Below are 18,965 nucleotides of genomic sequence, written 5' to 3' on the forward strand. Positions count from 1 at the left end.
CTTTTGACTTCCAATAGCATGATAGATGGTTCTCCATCCCCTTATTTTCCATCTAAAGGTGTCCTCAGGTCTAAAATGAATCTCTTGCAGACAGCATACAGATGGATCTTGTGGGTTTTTTTTTTTTAATCCATTCTGATATTCTATGTCTTTTGATTGGCGCACTTAGTCCATTTACATTCAGAGTTATTATTGAAAGATATGCATTTAGTGTCATTGTGTTATCTGTAGGTGATGTCTCTGGTCCTTTGTAGTCTTTTCAGCATTTCACTGAGTCCCCCTTACGATTTCTTGCAGGGCTCGTTTAGTGATCATGAACTCTGCCAGTTTTTATTTGTCTGGGAAAGTCTTTATCTCTCCTTCTATTCTGAATGACAGCTTTTCTGTATAAAGGATTCTTGGCTGCCTATTTTTCCTATTCAGCACATTGAATATTTCCTGCCACTTCTTTCTGGCCTGCCACGTTTCAGTGGACAGGTCTGCTACTACCCTTATATGTCTAACTTTGTAGGTTAAGTCCTATTTATCCCTAGCTGCTCTCAGAATTCTCTCTTTTTCTTTGTATTTTGTCAGTTTCACCATGATATGCTGTGGAGGAGATATATTGTTGTTAAATCTGAAGGGAGTTTTCTGTGCCTCCTGGATTTGGATGTCTGCCCCTCCCCCAAATTAGGGAAGTTCTCAGCTATAATTTGTTCAAGTAAATCTGCCCTTTTCTCTCTGGTAGTTCTTCTGGAACTCCTATGATATTACTATGTTTCATTGAATCACTTATTCTCTAATTCTCCCTTCATGGTCAGGTATTTTCTTCTCTCTCTCTTTCTTGGCTTCATTGTTTTCCATAATTTTATCTTCTATTTCACTTATTCTCTCCTCTGCTTCCTCTATCTTTGATGTCACAGCATCTAGTTTATTTTGTACCTCATTTGCAACATTTCTTAATCGGTCGTGACTATTTCTTAGTTCCTTGATCTCTGTAGTAATAGAGTCTCTGCTGTCTTTTTATGCTTTTTCCAAGCCCAGCTATTAATCTTATGACTATTATTCTAAATTCTTGGTCAGATATATTGTTTATATCCATTTTGAGCTGGTACTTCTTCCTGGAATTTTTTTTGAGAATTCTTCCATTTCATCGTTTTGGCCAGTTTTCTATCCCTTATGTGTTTTAGTAGCTTATTGTGTGTCTTGCACCTGTGAGCACTATTATATTAAAAGGGGGTCATACACTGTCCAGGACCTGACCCTTCAAGAGGTGTTTTTGGAGTGTGTTGTATGCTCTCTGATGTTGTGACTCTGGTTCTTTATCTCCCTATTCATGGTGGTGGGTTGGGGTTACCACCAGGTGTGCTCTGATTTCTTCTTTGAAGTAACCCTGGGGAAAAAAAATTTTAAAGGGTGGGAGAGTGATGGAAGAAGCCTTATCCCATACAAAGAGAGAAATGACAGGGGTGGAAAAAAAGAAAAGAAAAAAAATTGACCAGGCAGACAATCAGAGAATGTATAGGGCTTAATCTAGAGAGAAAAAGGAAAATAAAGAAGGAGGAGATACAGAAGAGTGTAAAAAGAATAGTTTAAAAATTTCTGCTTAAACAAACCAACAACCAGAATAACCAGAACAGAGAAGGGAAGGAAGTGGAAGAAATGGAAGAAGATGATGAAGAAGAAGAAAATAATAATAATAATTTATAATATATAATAAATAATAGTAATAATAATTATTATTATTATTTAAAACAAGAATTGACCAAGAATCAAATCAGAAAATGCAAAACCACTGGACTGATATATGATGGTGCCTGGGAACCAGTGGCTGTGCTGATCTGGGGGAGGGGCTGTCTGGATTGGACAGTTTCTATCTTGCTCTGGTAGATATGCAGTTACCAGGCATGGAGGGGTGTGATTTGGTGTAGGTGGGTCCCACCTCCACTGTGGGCCCTTTGTCTGTTCCCTGAAGCCCCACCTTGTTGGTGATGGGGAGAAAAATGGTGACACCCCAGTCTCTCCCTACCACACCAGGTGTCCCACACCACTCTGTTCAGGCAGTCAGTCCTCACAGTGCCCTGTGGGCACAAGTGTGCTGGTTTGTTCTGTTCCACAGTCTTCCATGCCTCCCAGGTGCTCAACTGGGATTTAAACCTCAGTGTCTTTTTTTTTAATAGTTTATTGTCAAGTTGGTTTCCGTATAACACCCAGTGCTCATCCCCAGAAGTGCCCTCCTCCATGCCCATCACCCCACATCGTCTCCCCCCAATCAAACCTCAATGTCTTAAAGGGTCCAGCTCCACATGCCATGGTTCTAGGGAAGTGCCAGTCTGTCCAGCTCATCAACTAAGAGTCTCTGGCTGGTGGGCACCTGTAGGGCCTCTTGTCCTTGCAGGCTATATGCCTTCTTCCCACAGCACTCAAGAGAGTGGACTGCTTTCTCCAACTGTGCCTCTGAGCTGACTACTGAGCCCAGAGCTGGCTCGCCTTCTCCCCAGGACCAGGACCAGGGCAGCCAGCCGCAGTCCAGAGAAAGCCCCACAACCCTAGAATGAGGTAGAAATCGATTCTTTCTCCATTTTTTTTCAGTTCCCCAGTCTGTGGTTTTTCTCTTGTCCAAATTCAGTCCTACACTTCCACAGACTCTTTCTCTTCCTTTTTTCCTTCCACAGAAGGAGATCCCTCCCCTCCATGCCTGCACTGCCTGTTTTATCTTTCCCAGTGTACAAGCACGCGCCTATGGCCCGCCAAGTTTTCCCTGTGGGCCCCTGGAGATGTTTCTGACACTCTAGCTAAGATTCCTGAAATTCCAAGTCTTCTGGCCTTAATCCTGCTGTGTTTGAGGGATAAGGGAAATTCAGGTCCCCTTACTTCTCCACCATGTTAAATCCATGCCCTTTAACTTTTTCTTAATGTTTATTCTTAAGAGAGAGAGAGAGAATGTGAGTTGGGGAGAGGTGGAGAAAAGGGGAAACACAGAATCTGAAGCAGGCTCCAGGCTCTGAGCTGTCAGCACAGAGCCAGATGCAGTGCTCAAACCCACAAACCATTAGATCATGACCTGAGCTGAAGTCAGATACTTAACCAACTGAGACACCCAGGCACCCCAATTTTATTTCAGTTCTAATTGTGATGCATTTTATTTTCCTTGCCAGATTTCTCTGGATAGAACTTCTACTACTATATTAAATAGCAGTGGTAAGAGTAGGCATCTTAGTCTTATTCCTGATCTTTGAGGAAAAATTTTCAACCTTTCACCACTGAGTATGATGTTAACTTGGGTTTGTCATATATGGCTTTTGTTATATTGAGGTAGATTCCCTCTATGTGTATATTTGTTAAGAGTTTTCATCATGAATCAGTTGTATTTTGTCAAATGCTTTTTCTGCATCTATCGAAATGTCCATATGATTTTTTTCTTATATTTTATTAATTTTTTGAGCATTTTTACATCCATATACATCAAGGATATTGGCTGTAGTTTTCCAGTGGTGGTCTTTTCTGGCTTTAACATGAAAGTAATGCTTGCTTCATAAAATGAATTTTGAAGTATTTCCTCCTCTTTGATTTTTTTGAAAAAGTTTGAGAAGGATTGTTGCTAATTCTTTAAATGTTTTATAAAACTCACCAGTAAATCTATCTGGTCCTGAGCTTTTCTTCATTGGGAGATTTTTTTTATTACTGATTCAATCTTCTTACTAGTAATTGGTCTATTCAGATTTTTTATTTCTTGTTCAGTCTAAGTAAATTTTTTATTTACTCTAAGTTGTTCAATTCATAGTTGTATAGTTTTCCATAGTAGCTAGCCTCTTGTGATCCTTTATATTTCTGTGATATCAGTCTGTAATATCTCCATTTTATTTATAATTTTTTGAGTCCTTTCTGTTTTTTCCATGGCTAGTGTACCTAAAAGTCTGTCATGTTTTTTTATCTTTTCAAAGAATCTCACATTGTAGTTTTATGTTTTCTATTTTTTTCTTGCTCTTTATTTCAATTCTTTCTGCTCTAATCTATATTATTTCTTTCTTTCTGCTAAGTTAGGGCTGTTTTGTTTTGTTTTGTTCTCTTTTCCTAGTTCCTTAAACATTGAGTTATGTTGTTTGAGATCTTTTTTGTTTCTTAAGTAGGTGTTTATTGCTGTAAACCTCCCTCTTAGGACTCATTTTACTGCATTCCATAGCTTTGCCATGTTGTGTTTTTATTTTCATTTGTCTCAAGATACTTTTTTTTTACGTTTCTTTTTTTCTACACTTGTTATTCATGAGAGTGTCATTTAATTGCATGTATTTGTGAATTTTCCAGTTTTCCTCCTGTTAACAATTTCTAGTTTCATATCATTGTGGCCAGAAAAGAAATGTGGTATGGTTTCAATCTTTTTTTTCCCAGTTTTGCTGAAAAATTGTTGACACACATCACTGTATAAATTTAAGGCATACAAAATAATGGTTTGATTTACATATAATGTGAAATGATAAAAACACTAACTTCAGCTAACATCCATTCTTATCTAGAAACAATGAAAGGAAAGAACAAGGAAAAAAATTTCCCCTTGTACTGAGAACGCAGAATTTAGTCTCTAAACAACTTTCCTATATATCATACAGCAACATTAGCTATAATCATCATGCACATGGCATCACAAGCACTTATTTATCTTACAACTAGAAGTTTGTACTTTTGAGTACCCTCCTCCACCTCCCCCTTCCCCCACTACCTGCCTCTGGCAACCACAAATGTAATCTTTTTTTCTATGCATTTGGGATGGGATTTTTTTGTTTTCTGCTTTTGTTTTTAGATTCTACATATGAATGAAATCATGGAGTTTGTCATTCTCTAACTTATTTCACTAAGCATAGTGTCCTCAGGGTCCTTCCATGTGGTTGACAATGATAGGAAATTTTCAATTTTGTGGTTGAATAATATTCCTGTGTGTGTGTGTGTGTGCGCGCGCACGTGCACACACACACACACACAAACTTCTTTATCAATTCATTCATTGAGGGAAGCATAGTTTGTTTCCTTGTTTGAGCTATTGTAAATAATGCTTCTATGAACATGGAAGTACAGATATCTTTTTGAATTAGTGTTTTTGTTACCTTTGCCTTATTACCAGAAGTATAATTGCTTGGATTATATAGTTGTTCTAGTTTTAATTTTTTGAGGATCCTCCATACTTTTTTTCATATATACATTTTTAATATACATTTCTGCTAATAGAGCACAAGTGTTCCTTTTTCCACAACATGTAAGCATTTGTCATCTCTTATTCTTCTGGTGGTGTCCATTCCAAAAGGCATAAGGCAATATCTCATAGTGGCGTTTTTTGTTTAATTTTGGGGTTTTTTTGGTTTTATTTTTATAGTTTATTTATTTTGAGAGAGAGAATGATCTGGGGAGGGGCAGAAAGAGAAGGGGATAGAGGATCCAAAACACGCTCCATGCTGACAGCAGAGAGCCCAATGTGGGGCTCAAACTCACAAATCCTGAGCTCATGACCTAAGCCAAAGTCAGATGCTTACCTGACTGAGCCATCAAGTGCCCCTATTTTATTTTTTTAATTTTTTTAAAATTTTATTTTAGATTGATGTCTTTGCTATTGGTATGCTTTAACTTCTTTATCATGTTCTTTTGTGTAATTACTACAGATTTTCTCCTTGTGGTTTCCATGGGGACTATATAAAATACCTTAAAATTGGGGGCACCTGGGTAGCTCAGTTGGTTAAGCGTCCAACTTCAGCTCAGGTTATGGTTGCATGGCTCATGAGTCCAAGCCCTGCATCAGGAGCTATACTGAAAGCTCAGAGCCCTGGAGCCTGCTTTGGATTCTGCGTCTCCTTCTCTTTCTGCTCCTCCCCCACTCACACTCTGTCCTTCTCTCTCTCTCAAAAATAAACATTAAAAAATTAAATTTAAAAAATATATGTCTTAAAATTGTAAACCCTATTTTAAACTGATAACAACTTAAATTCAACATGGTGCCTAAGTTTTACACTTTTACTTCTACTCCACCTCACGTTTTAGGTTGTCTCTATTAGTTTCTATATATTTTATATTGTGTAACAATAGATTATTGTAGCTAGGGTTATTTTTACTACATTTGTTCCTTAACTTATAAACTAGAGTTTTAAGTGAACCACACACCACTGTTACTATATTATAGAATCTAATGTCTACTATATATTTACCATTACCAGTATATTTTGCACTACTTTCTTAAGTTTTTGTGATGTGACTAAGCATACTTTTACTTCTACTCAAAGAAGTTCCTTTAGCATTTCTTGTAAGAAAAATCTAGTGATATAAACTTCTTTGGCTTTTGTTTGTTCAGGAAAGTCTTTATCTCTTCTTCATTTCTGGTGAATAGCTTTAATGGTATAGAATCTATAGATAGGGGCACCTGGGTGGCTCAGTCGGTTAAGTGTCCAACGTCAGCTTAGGTCATGATCTCACTGTACATGGGTTCAAGTCCCTCATAGGGCACTGTGCTGACAGCTCAGAGCCTGGAGCCTACTTTTGATTCTGTGTCTCCCTCTCTCTCTCTGCTCTTCCCCCACTTGCATTTTGACATTCTTTCCTTGTCTTTAAAGTTTGACAATTTAAATATAACATGTTTTGATATGAGTCTCTAGATTCATCTTGTTGGATTTCTATGGGTTTTCTAAATCTGGATATCTGATTCATTCCCCAGATTAAGGATGATTTCAGCCGTTGTGTCTTTAAATAATTTTTCTGCCCCTTTCTCTCATTTCTTCTTCATCTTGGATCCCTATAATACAAATATTGTTCCTCTTCATGTTGTCCTGTAAAGTCCCTCTTTCCCTCCTTTTTATTCTTTTTGCTTTTCACTGCTCTGACTGGATGAATTCCACTGCCCTGTATTCAAGTTCATTGACCCCCACTTCTGCTTTATCTAACTGGTTGTTGGACACTTCTATTGAATTTTTTAGTTTAATCATTGTATACTTCAGCTGAGTGATTTCTGTTTGGTGCTTTTCTTACATTTTCTTTTTGTTGAAATCCTCACTTTGTTCATGCATTGTTCCCCTGAGCTTTGTAAGCATATCTTTATGACTGATATTTGAACTCTATCAGATATATCACTGTCTCCATTTCATTAAGGTCTGTTTCTATAGTTTTAGTTTGTTCTTTTGTTTGGAATACATTCCTTTGCTTATTCATTTTCCTTGAGTCTCTGTGGTGGTTTCTGCACATTAGATAATGTAGTCACATTTCCCACTTTTGAGGAACAGTACTGAGCAAAAGATGAAACTTATTGTCCACTTGTGTCTGAGCTCTTGGTTGTCTCTCAATTTTTTGTGATTGTTCAGGTTACTTCTTTGTTATTAGTGGCTCACAGTAGTTGACCATGTATCAAAACTATCAGTGTCCCAAAGGAGAGGATCACAGACAACACCTGAATGAAACCTGTTTGGCAGCAGGACCCTCAAACAGCAGCTGGGAAAGTACATCATTGGGTGCCTCCATGGAGAAACTAAGGGATGGGCCCTGGGTATAACTGTGGGAGGCAGAGAATGCTTCTGCACCCATTAAGAACTGCTTCATTGTTTGCTACTGTCCTGTGGGTTTGTGAAGGCAGTCCCTGAGAAACAGTTAAGAACTATTTCTTTGCTATAGTCATGTGTGAATCCTCATGAATGTAAGCCCTGTTGGCTACGAGAGCCAGATGATCCAGGTGTCTGTCCCTTGGTTGACAGCCCCAGTAGCTGGGGTACTGGACATGTGTGCAAGTTCCTTCCTTGGAGATTTTGGTTACTTGGAGTGGGCTAGAGAAAGAGGTCATGGGAAATATCCATAGATTTCCCTGGTCTTGCAGGAGGATCACATGGTCATCCTCTATATGAATGTTAAATTAACAGTCGGACTTTGGCAGAAATTTTTAAGGTATACAAATAGGTCTCTTTCAGGGAAAGATGGAGGAGGCATTTTTTCCCCCCACTGCCTCTGTGCTGAGCCCTGGGGGAATAGCCACAGTGAATTCTTGTAGGCTCCTTAAGAACTATTTCTTTGCTTGCTATAGTCTTTTGGTCCTTCTGGATGTGTGCCTCATTGGTTTTCAGAGCTAGTTATTTTAGGGCTTGTCCCTCAACTGGAAGTCTTAAAATCTGGGGTGCCAGATTTGGAGTCCAGACATCATGCTTCTCAGGGAGAAGCTGGGAGTTGGGAGTTTCTTCCTGATTTCATGGTTCTATGCTAACAGTAAAGTTCATGATAAAAGTGTGTCTCTGCCCTCTCTGCACATTTCAGTGTAGATGATGTGGATATTTTCTTATTTTCCTGACTATAGGATTCACTCAACTAATCTCTGGATTTCTTTCAGAGGGACTTGCTTCATGTGTAACTGTTGATTCAGTTGTGTGCTTGGGAGGAAATTAATTTACAAATTTGATCCATCTTGGATCAAAACTCCAAGAAGTTCTTGTCTCCTTTTTTTAAGACTTTATTTTCTTAGGCAGTTTTAATTTTACAAAAACACTGAGAAAAAGATACAGAGTACCATATACCTCTTACTCCCATACATGTATAGCCTCTTCCATTATCAATATCACTCACCAGAATGGTTCCTATTTTACCAAAGGTGAATCTGTATTAACACATCATAACCACCCAAAGTCCACAAATCACCAAAACCCATAATGCATGAATTTTAGGATTTATTCTCAGTATTGTCTACTCTGTGGGTTTGGACAAATGTTGTAATAACATATATCCAATATAATTATCATACAGAATATTTTCACTGCCCTAAAATCTTCTGTGCTCTGCATGTTTATCTTCCCTACAACTAGTTTTTTTACTGTCTCTATAGTTTTGTCTTTTCTAGAATGCCATATTGTTGGAATCGTATAGTATGTAGCCTTTTCAGACTGGCATGTCATTTAGTAACGTGCATTGAAGTTTCTCTTAGGTCTTTTCAAGTCCTAATAGTTCCTTTCATTTTTGCTCTGAATAATATTCCATTGTCTGGATATACCACAGTTTATTCATTCCCCTACTGAAGCCTTGTAGGGCTTCCCAAACTTCCACTTTATGCAAGGATATATTTCCAAGGATCATTTCAATTACAAAATGGGTTATGTATGGTTACTTTGTTTCTTTTAATTTTACAAATTTTTTGTTGTGGTTAGACCCCTACTATAAATTCTGCAAGTTTAAAGAGTTTCTCAACTACAAATATTATTCCATTGAAGATCTATTCTCTCTCTCTTTTGAAAAGACAACTTAGAAGAAATATTTCTTTTCAAAAATAATTCTTATTCAATATATCTCACTGAGGTTCTATGCTTTTGACACTGAGAACAAGAGACTGTGTGTGTGTGTGTGTGCATGTGTGTGTGTGTTTACACACAGATATGTATCTTTTGAAAATTTTGAGGCCTCAGGAAATTATTAATTTGAAAAAGTAATGAAGACATAATTCAAATTTGATATAGTTCAGAAAATAAATGAACTACTCACCATATTATGGAATCTCTATTTCAAGGGACAGAGAAGGTCCTTTTCCTCCAGAAGCTTCCCTCCAGGGAAGGGAAATAAGTATGATGAGGGAGCATAAAGGAGGCTGAGGGTAAAGTACAAGATAGCACCCCCTTCCCCCCACCTCCAAGGTGGGATATAATATGATATTCTTTGGACACTCCTGGCTCTCCAAAAACAGGAAGGGACAAAACAAACAAACAAGCAAACAAACAGAAATGGTTAAGCTGATAAGAGTCCCCACTAGTTTAAAAGAAAAAGGCAATCCCATCAATAGCCTAAAGTCCAGGAACTCCCTACTGTCTTAGTGTTAATGCCTTGCTGGAGAGAAAAACAACCTTAGCTTGACAATAGCTAGGCTTCCAGTAATCTATGAGTCTTTAGCATATGAAAATCTCTTTGGAAACTTTCCCTTTTGACTTTACCTCCTCCACGTCCATAATATATAACCAGTCATTCTTCACAACCCCGTGCAGCAATTTCTACCCATGGGTCCTATACCTGCGCTTTAATAAAATTACCTTTTTTTGCACCAAAGATGTCTTCAAGAATTCTTTCTTGGCCATCAGCTCCAAACCCCACCATGACCCCAAAACTTCATCAAGTAGACAACCTAGGTAATTTCAAATAGTGAGAATGAACAGAAAGAATGAGGCAGGATAATATGATAGGGAGTGTCTAGGGATTAGGGTTCAGAAACCAATTTAGACAGGGTGAGAGGAGGTCTAAGGAATTCAGCAGAAACCCTAATAACAACAATCAGAAATAGACCGGAGCTCCCCCAAAAGGGAAGGACATCCCAAGTCCAGAAATAATCTTAGGAATTTCAAGGAATTAGAAAAATAAAAATAAAAAAATAGTGGGTTTAGCATGCACTGTTCCCGTGTGGGGAACAATAGTAGAAATAAATGTTCATCTATTTGAGCCAAAGAAAGAATGAGCCAGGGGGTTTTCCAGATAGTCCATGAGGTTCTCATAGCATTTAGTTCAGATCCTGAAAGATTTTGCTTGCAGAGATGAGTGTTAGAGCTGTGCTTCTCAAACTATATTGCCTACTAATCACCTGGGAGATCTTATTAAAATGTGAATGTGAATAAAGTGTATCTGGGAGCAGCACTGAGTCGGCATTAGTAACAAGTTCACAGGGGATGCTGACGTTGCTGATCTAAGGACCACATTTACGTTAGAAAAATATTAGGTATTAGATTTACAAATCTTGCTCATCATCAAAATCACCTGTTTATCTTCTAGTAAATATATTTTCTTGTGGGTCAGTCTACTTGGAATTTCTGAAAACAGGACCCAAGAATGTTAAAACAAAAACAAACCCCGTGGGTGGTACAGCTACCAAGTTTGAAGAGGACTGACGAGACACTACAGGCCAGGGAAATAAAATACGTTAAGTAGGAAGGTGTAATCTGTAAATATAAGTTAACTACTCTCTCTTGTTTAGAAAATGTTTTACTGTTAGGAACTTCAGAAAATATTCTGTAGTTGAAACCAGCCAAAGATTACTTTAAAGTGAGATAACATAATGATCTCTGGATTAAAAGATCAAGAGAGAAAGAGTTCAAGTTACTGGGAGGAAGAAAGAATAAAGTAGGTCTGAAACTAGGGAAATTTGATCCCTGTAAAATTTCAGTTTCTAATGGGTTTTATAGCCTGGTGTGAACCACTGGAACTCTCTAACTCACACTTTCTCATAAATAAGATCTCAAGAGTCCTTACACTCTAGGCCTCTCTGGTAAAGAAGTAATTCTTCCCACCTGGTCAGATTCACAATGCCATGTCCCCTAATGCTCTTTCCCCACGTGTACAAGGGCAAAGCAAGAATCTTTTTGTAATCAAACTAACCTGAGTTCACTCCTTGGTGAGTTACTGTCAGGGAGTAAGAATTCCTGTCCCCTCAAAGATCCTTCTAGCTGGACTAAGAATCAAGTTGCCATGAGACAGATTAACAGGAGAAAATAAAATTTAATAGCGTATGCACAAGGATCTGCACAGACCTGGAAATTCCAAAGACAGGTAAATGAGGTATATATGTCATCCTGAACTAAGAAGAGGGTGGTGGATCTGGGACTTCAGAGGAAAGGAATGCAATTCACAGGGTGATAAGACCACATGTTTGGTAATTAGGTGTTTGCCCGACCGTATACATGGGTCATTCAGATAAAATTTATCTGTTAATAACCCTTATTCTGGGGAAGACCAGCAGTTTGGCTGCTTCTGTGTGGTTAAGGGAGGGACAAAAGTTTCTCCTGAATCCAAAGGGCTTCAGCCGCTTTCAGCTCAAGATACTTCATATGCCAAAGAGGCACATCCGGGGTAGGAAGAGCTGTCCTGAACCCAGTCATTACAGATAGAGAGTGCACCCGGTGGAGGTGTCAAACAAAGGAAATTTTATTTACAGCAAATAAGGAGATCACAGGGAATAACTTCCAAAGACATGACTCCCCATGTGGGAATGAGTGGATTTTTTTTATTTAGGTAGGATGAATATTCAGAAAAGGGAGTTTTGTCATCATATGTAGAGGTGGGCTTAAGGTTGCACAGGCATACTTAGAAAACAGGTCTAGGCACGTATCCTATGTTTTGTTAAGAAGCTTGTGTTCCTCACTGGGTGGAGGTAGAAGTAACTGTGGGACACTCCAGGGTCCGTCTGCATAGTTGTGTCACTGGTCAAGCTTAAACTGGTCTAGGCCAGCAGGAGCTCTTCCTGTTATTGGCCTCTAAAAGATGAGGTTAATATTCCTGTGAAGAAAAAGGGAGGTCAGTGGAGATCTTGCTGGTGATTGTTTTAAGCTCATGAACCCTCTGGCGCACATTTTCACTATCATGGAAAAAGGTGTCTGTGTCCCCTTATTGTGGACACCCCCAATTGTCATCAGTGACTTTCCTATTCCCCACCCAAGGTTCTAGAAGAAATACCAGTAAAATGCTCTCTTCACCACCGTAGAAGGTGAGGTGAAGGGTATAGCTACCTTCATAAACACCCCTCTCTAGAAAAGGTACTTCTCAGCTTCCTGGTGTTCCTCCTACATTAATGAGATGGAGGTAGAAAATGTGAAGTGAGTACCAGCTCTGTAAAAGGGCAGGTCTCAATAAACCCTTTGGGAAAATGGTTGGCCTGATAAGTGAGCATTCTCTGTACTTAAAACACATGTGTTTTTTTCCTAAGGACTTGAGTCTTCAGGCTAACAGGAAAGCTCCTATTTTTTGGTACATTCTCTTAAAAGTTTAGAATATATTCAAGTTATGAGTGAAGAGATCAGGAAAAATTTTCTAGAAGCATTTATTTTTCTGAAGAAAATTGTATAATTCAATACTTCAACATTGTGTAATTTATACTTCAGATTAATAAAAAAATTAGAAAAAAATAATAGGGTGGCAGATGTTAAAAATCAGTTTTCTTTGATTCATAAGTCAGTGAATAACAGGCTAATTAAAACCCTCTTCTTAATACCTTTTCAACAGTTATTGCTAAATCATTCTAGATAGCTGAGCAATTATTACAGTTATAGGAGATTTAATATGAAGTGTGAGAAGCAAACTATGCATGAGAGCATCAGAGCTGTATTGCCCCATCCTATTAAATCCCCTAAATGATTTTTATTGATTTATAATTGGCCTATAATGTTGTATTAGTTTCAGGCATGTAACACAGTGATTCATATTTTTAGACATTATGAAACGATCACCTTCATAGGCCCAGTTACTATTTGTCACCATACAAAGTTCCTCTATTGTATGTAGGGAATTGACTGTATTCCCTATGCTGTAAATTACATCCGTTTGACTTCTATATTTTGTAACTGGAAGTTTGTACCTATAATCCTCTCCACCTATTTTGCCCATTCCCCAACTCCTTCCCCTTTGGCAACCATAAGTTTATTCTCTGTATCTATGAACTGCTTCTGTTCTGTTTATTTTTTAGATTCCAAGTATAAATCAAATCATACAGTATTTGTCTTTATCTTATTTCACTTAGCATAATACCTTTTAGGTTATCACAAATGGCAAAATTTGATTCTTTTTAATGGCCGAGTAATATTACATCATATTATATGTGTGTACATACATACATATATCTCACATCTTATTTATCCATTCATTTATTGATGGACAAAGATTGCCTTCAGATCATGGCTGTTGAAAAAATGCTGCAAAGAATATGGGGTATATATGTCTTTTTGAATTAGTATTTTCATTTTTGTTGAACACCCAAAAGTAGAATTTCTAGACCATATGGTATTTCTATTTTTAAATTTTTGAGGATCCTCTATACGGTTTTCCAAGTGACCGTGCCAATTTACATTCCCACCAACAGTGCACAAGGGTTCCATTTTCTGCCCATCCTCATCAGCACTTGTCATTTCTTGTCCTTTTGATAATAGCTATTTGGATTGGTATGAGGTAATCTCTCATTGTAATTTTGATTTGCATTTCTCTGATGATTACTGATGCTGAACATCTTTTCATGTGCCCATTGACCATCCATATATCTACTTTGGAAAATGCCTATTCAGGTCTTCTGCCCGTGTTTTAATTGTGTTGATTTTTGTTGTTGTTGTTTTTGAAGTGTATGAATTCTTTATATATTTTGGATACCAACCCCTTATTGGTAATAATTACTCAGCTACCATTCGCAAATATCTTCTCTCATTCCATAGGTTGCCCTTTAAGTTTGTTAATTTTTTTTTCTCTGCTTTTTATTTTTGGCATAGGCCCATTTGTTTATTTTTGCTATTGTTGCACTTGCCTGAGAAGACCTGTCCAAAAAAATACTGCTTTGATCAATGTAATATAACTTACCCTCTGTTTTCTTCTAAGAGTTTTATGTCTCATATTTAGGTCTTTAATCCATTTTGAGTTTATTTTTGTGTATAAGAAAGTGGTCCAGTTTCATTCTTTTCTGTGTAGCTGTCGTTTTCCCAGCTTCATTTGAAGAGGCTGTCTTTTCCCCATTGCATATTCTTCCCTCCTTTGTCATAGATTAATTGACCATATAAGTGGGGGGTTTATTTCTGGGCTCTCTATTCTACTCCATTGATCTGTGTGTTTTTGTGTCAGTACCATGATTAGTACAGCTAATTTGATTAGTACAGCTTTACAGTATATCTTGAAATCTGTAATGGTGATTCTTCCAGCTGTGGTCTTTCTCAAGATTGCTTTGGCTCTGTGGGGTCTTTCGTGGTTCCATGTAAACTTTAGGATTATATGTTCTACTTCTGTAAAAAATATTATTTTGATAGGAATTGCATTAAATCTGTAGATTGCCTTGGGTATTACAAACATTTAAAAATGTTAATTTTCCAATCTCTGAGTACCAAATATCTTTCCATTCACTCGTGTTATCTTCAGTTTCTTTCATCAGTGGCTTATGGTTTTCTGGGTACAGGTATTTCACCTCCTTGGTTGAATTTATTCCTAAGTATTTTATTCTTTATGATTCAATCATAAATTGGATTGTTTTCTTAATTTCTCTTTCTCATAGTTGATCATTAGTGCCTAAAAACAGATTCTTATGTATTAATTTCATATCCTACAATTTTACTGAATTCATTTATTCTAACACTTTTTATGGGTTATTCAGTGTTTTCTATATATAGTATAATGTCATCTGAAAATAGTGACAGCTTTACTACTTTTATTTTTCAATTTGGATGACTTTTATTTTTGGTTTTTTGTTTGTTTGTTTCATTTTGGTTTGGTTTGGTTTTGGTTTTGGTGTTTTTGGTTTTGTTTTCGTTTTTTGCCTAGTTGCTCTGGTTAGGACTTCCAATACTATGTTGAATAAAAGTGGCAAGAGTGGGCATCCTTGTCTTTTTCCTGATCTTAGAGGGAAAGTTTTCAGATATTTACCATTTAATATGATATCAGTTGTGGGTTTGTCCTATACAGCCTTCATTATGTTGAGATATATTCTCTCTAAATGCTCTTTGTTGAGAGTTTTTATCATAAAAGGATGCTGAGTTCTGTCAAATGTTTTTTCTACGTCTACTGAAATGATCCTACAACTTTTATTCCTCATTATGGTATGTGGTGTATTGTGTTGATTAATTTGGGGTGTTAAACCATCCTTACATCCTGAAATGAATCCCACTTGGTCAAGGTATATGGTGTTTTTTAATGTTTTGTTGAGGATTTGTATTTATGTTTATCAGGGATATCGGCCTGTAATTTTTTTTCCTGTCTTTGATTTTAATAACAAGGTAATGTTTGGCCTTGTAAAATGAGTTTGGCATCGTTCCTTCCTCTTAAATTTTTGGAATAATTTGAGGAGTTTAGGTATTAACTTATCTTTAAATGTTCGTTAAAAATTACTTGTGAATCCATCTGACCTAGACTTTTGTTTTGGGGAAGTTTTTGATTATTGTCTCAGTTCCATTACTAGTAGTTGTTTCGTTCAGACTTTCTATTTCTTCATGATTCAGCTGTATGTTCCTAGGGATTTATCCATTTCTTCTAGATTGTCTAATTTGTTAGCATATAATTATTCATAATAATAATGAGAACGTTATTTCCCTTTGATATTATCTATGAGCTCCCTTAATGTATCCTCATTTCTTTTAACTCCTTTTTTCATTTTGCTGCTCCGTCTGGATGTTTTCTGTTGCTTTGTCTACCAGCTTGTTGATTTGTGCTTCTCTTTCATCTGTAATGCTGTTATTCCCCTATAGTGCATTTTTCAGTCCAGTTGCGACTTTTGTTTGGTACTTTCTTTTATTTTCTATCTCTTTGTTAAAGTTCTTGCTGTGTTCACCTAACTGTTCTCCCGAGTTCAGTGAACGTCTTTATTTCCATTACTTTGAGTTCTTTGTTACATAGGTTCCTTATTTCCATCTTATTAAGATCTTTTTCAGGGGTTTGCCATGTTTTTGGCTTGGAACATATTCCTCTGTCTTATTTTGCCTGTTTCTATTTGTTTTTATGTATTAATCAAAACAGCTACCTCCCTTAGTCTCGAAGGACTGGTCTTCTATATGAGTTGTTCCATGTGGGCCAGAAGTACAATCTCCCTTGGTCACGAGAGCTAGGCTTGGTCACCAGAGCCAGGCACTATACAGGTATCCCTCATATGGGCTATTCTCCAGCAGCTGTGATAGGGCTACAGCTGCTGTGCAGAGCCCAGGGCACTCACCCATCCCATTTATGTGCAGGGTAGCTGTGGTTCAGGGTGCTCACCCAATCAGTTGTATCTTGGGTGCCAACAGGGAGGGCAAGGCTCAGGGTACTCTGTTAGCCAGTTGTGTAGCCCAGTATCTGTGAGGGCTGGACAGGGTCCAGGGTGCTTACTCAGGCTGTTTGCCTCTCCACTGATGAGCAAGGAGCATGGGACTCAGGATTCTGACTTGGCCCTGTTGGGGCTTGGGTGTTATGTTGTATGAGTCAGGGTCTGGATTCTCACCCAGTTCAGTTATGGTACAGGGTAGGCAGATCATTCTGTCTGGTATGCACAGGTTAGAGGGAGGGCACCCAAAATTGTGCCCTTTGGCTCTGTTACCAGCACGTTAAGGATGTGATTATAAAAATGGTGTCTTCCAGGACTTCCATCCCTGGATAAAGTCCCTGAAGACTCCTGCCTCTCCAGCAGCTGCTTTAAAATTAGTGTGTCTCCCTTGCTTATGGCTTAGACACTTTTCAATCTGTTGCTTTTGTCTTGGATCTCAGGGTGGATGAGTTTGTGCACAAGTCCTGTAAGAGTGGGATTTCTGTTCCCTATAGTTTTATGATTCTACTGATTTTTATTGCCCTGATTTTCACTGCCAGATATTTTGGGGGTTCATCTTTCCAGTGCCAGCTCAAAAGGTTGGGATGCCTGGTGTGGAGAACAGTCCCTTCACTGCTTAAAAGAGTCCCATATTTTGGGGATCCTTCCTGACTATGGGGTCACCACATCTTCAGTGGGGTCCAGAGCAAGTTCATGTCTTTCCTTTTATTCTTCTCAGTGCATCTCTTGTGAATATGTTGAATTGTTGTGAATACATTGTTCATCTAACTCTCCAGTTCCTCCATGTCAGAGGAAATATATTTTATAGAGAGTGGTAAGTTTGTTGTGTTCCTGAGAGGAGATGAGTTCAGGGTCTTCCTACACCACCATCTTAGATCCCCTTCTCCCTAATTTTAGTGATTCTCTCCCCCGCCCCAATATCTAGTGGTCCTGATGAAAAAAGTACAATAATGGCTGTATGAACTCAGTCGATTACCAAAGTGTAGCCTCAGTTTGCAGTGATGCTAATGAGGACTTAAATGAAGATAACCTTTGTTAACAAGGTTGTTAACAAGGTTGAACCACAAAAGGCAACCCCTTATAATTTAAATTCATCAAACATAGTATCAAAAAAACAAGAATTAAGAATATCTAGGTGGCTCAGTTGAGTAAACACCCATCTCTTGATTTCAACTCAGGTCATGAACTCACACCATGCTCCATGTTGGGCTTAATGCTGGATTAAGATTCTCTCTCCCTCTCTCCAGTCCTTTCCCCTCCCCCACCATGTGCACATGTACTCACCCTCTCAAAACAAACAAATAATAACTAATATTTGCCTAGCCTGTGCTTTTCCTCTATACCACCTTATTTAAGTTTTCCATCAGCCATGTAAAGGAGGTATTACTATTGTGGGCATAGCTAGACAGATATAACATGAGGAAACTGAAATTTGCTAGAAATGTGAATCACCATGATTTGAACCCAGGGCCTCCTGACTTTTCTTCCTATGTTTGTCAAATATTTATTGAAAATCTATATTATGAAAATGCTGTACAGGAAAAAAAGTTCTGTAAGGAAGGTAGAAATTAACATAAAAATAGTTGTTCATCACTTTCTTAATTATTTAAAGAGAGAGAGAGAGAGAGGGAACACACCTGAGTGGGGGAGGGATAGAAAGGTAAAAAAAGAGAATCCCAAGCAGGCTCTGGACTGTCAGTGAGAAGCTCAACATGGGGCTCAGTCTCACAAACCGTGGGACCATGACCTGAGCCAAGACCAAGAGTCAGACACTTAACTGACTGAGCCACCCAAGCACCCCATCACTTATTTTTAAATAAAATTCTACTTATAAAAATTGAATTCATACCCAATGACATAAAAAGTGAAAGTGACATAAAATTTAAGAGGAGACACTGAAGTCACTGTCTTTTTCCAACTGAAGTTTTATAATTAAACATGCATTTAATACTATTGAATTGATATTTTATTTATATTTAAGTTATTTATTACACAAATAATAATTTAACTATTTCAGTGGAAATCTTTTCTCGCCTTACACACTGAGACATCTCCCCTTCACCTTTAGTTCCAATCAATCATCTGGAATTTTCCAAGCTTTACTATCTGCATAGGAACTGACATCTGATGTTACCTTAGTAGCTAATGCAAGAGTGGATTCAAAGATGCAGTGGAAATCTAGATGACCCACCAATCCTTACAACTCAGAACACTTGAAAGAAAAGGACCGATCTCCCCCCAGACATCCCAAAAATCA

The sequence above is a fragment of the Crocuta crocuta genome, unplaced genomic scaffold, assembly GCF_008692635.1.
Source record: "Crocuta crocuta isolate KB4526 unplaced genomic scaffold, BGI_CrCroc_1.0 scaffold38, whole genome shotgun sequence".
NCBI lineage: Eukaryota > Metazoa > Chordata > Mammalia > Carnivora > Hyaenidae > Crocuta > Crocuta crocuta.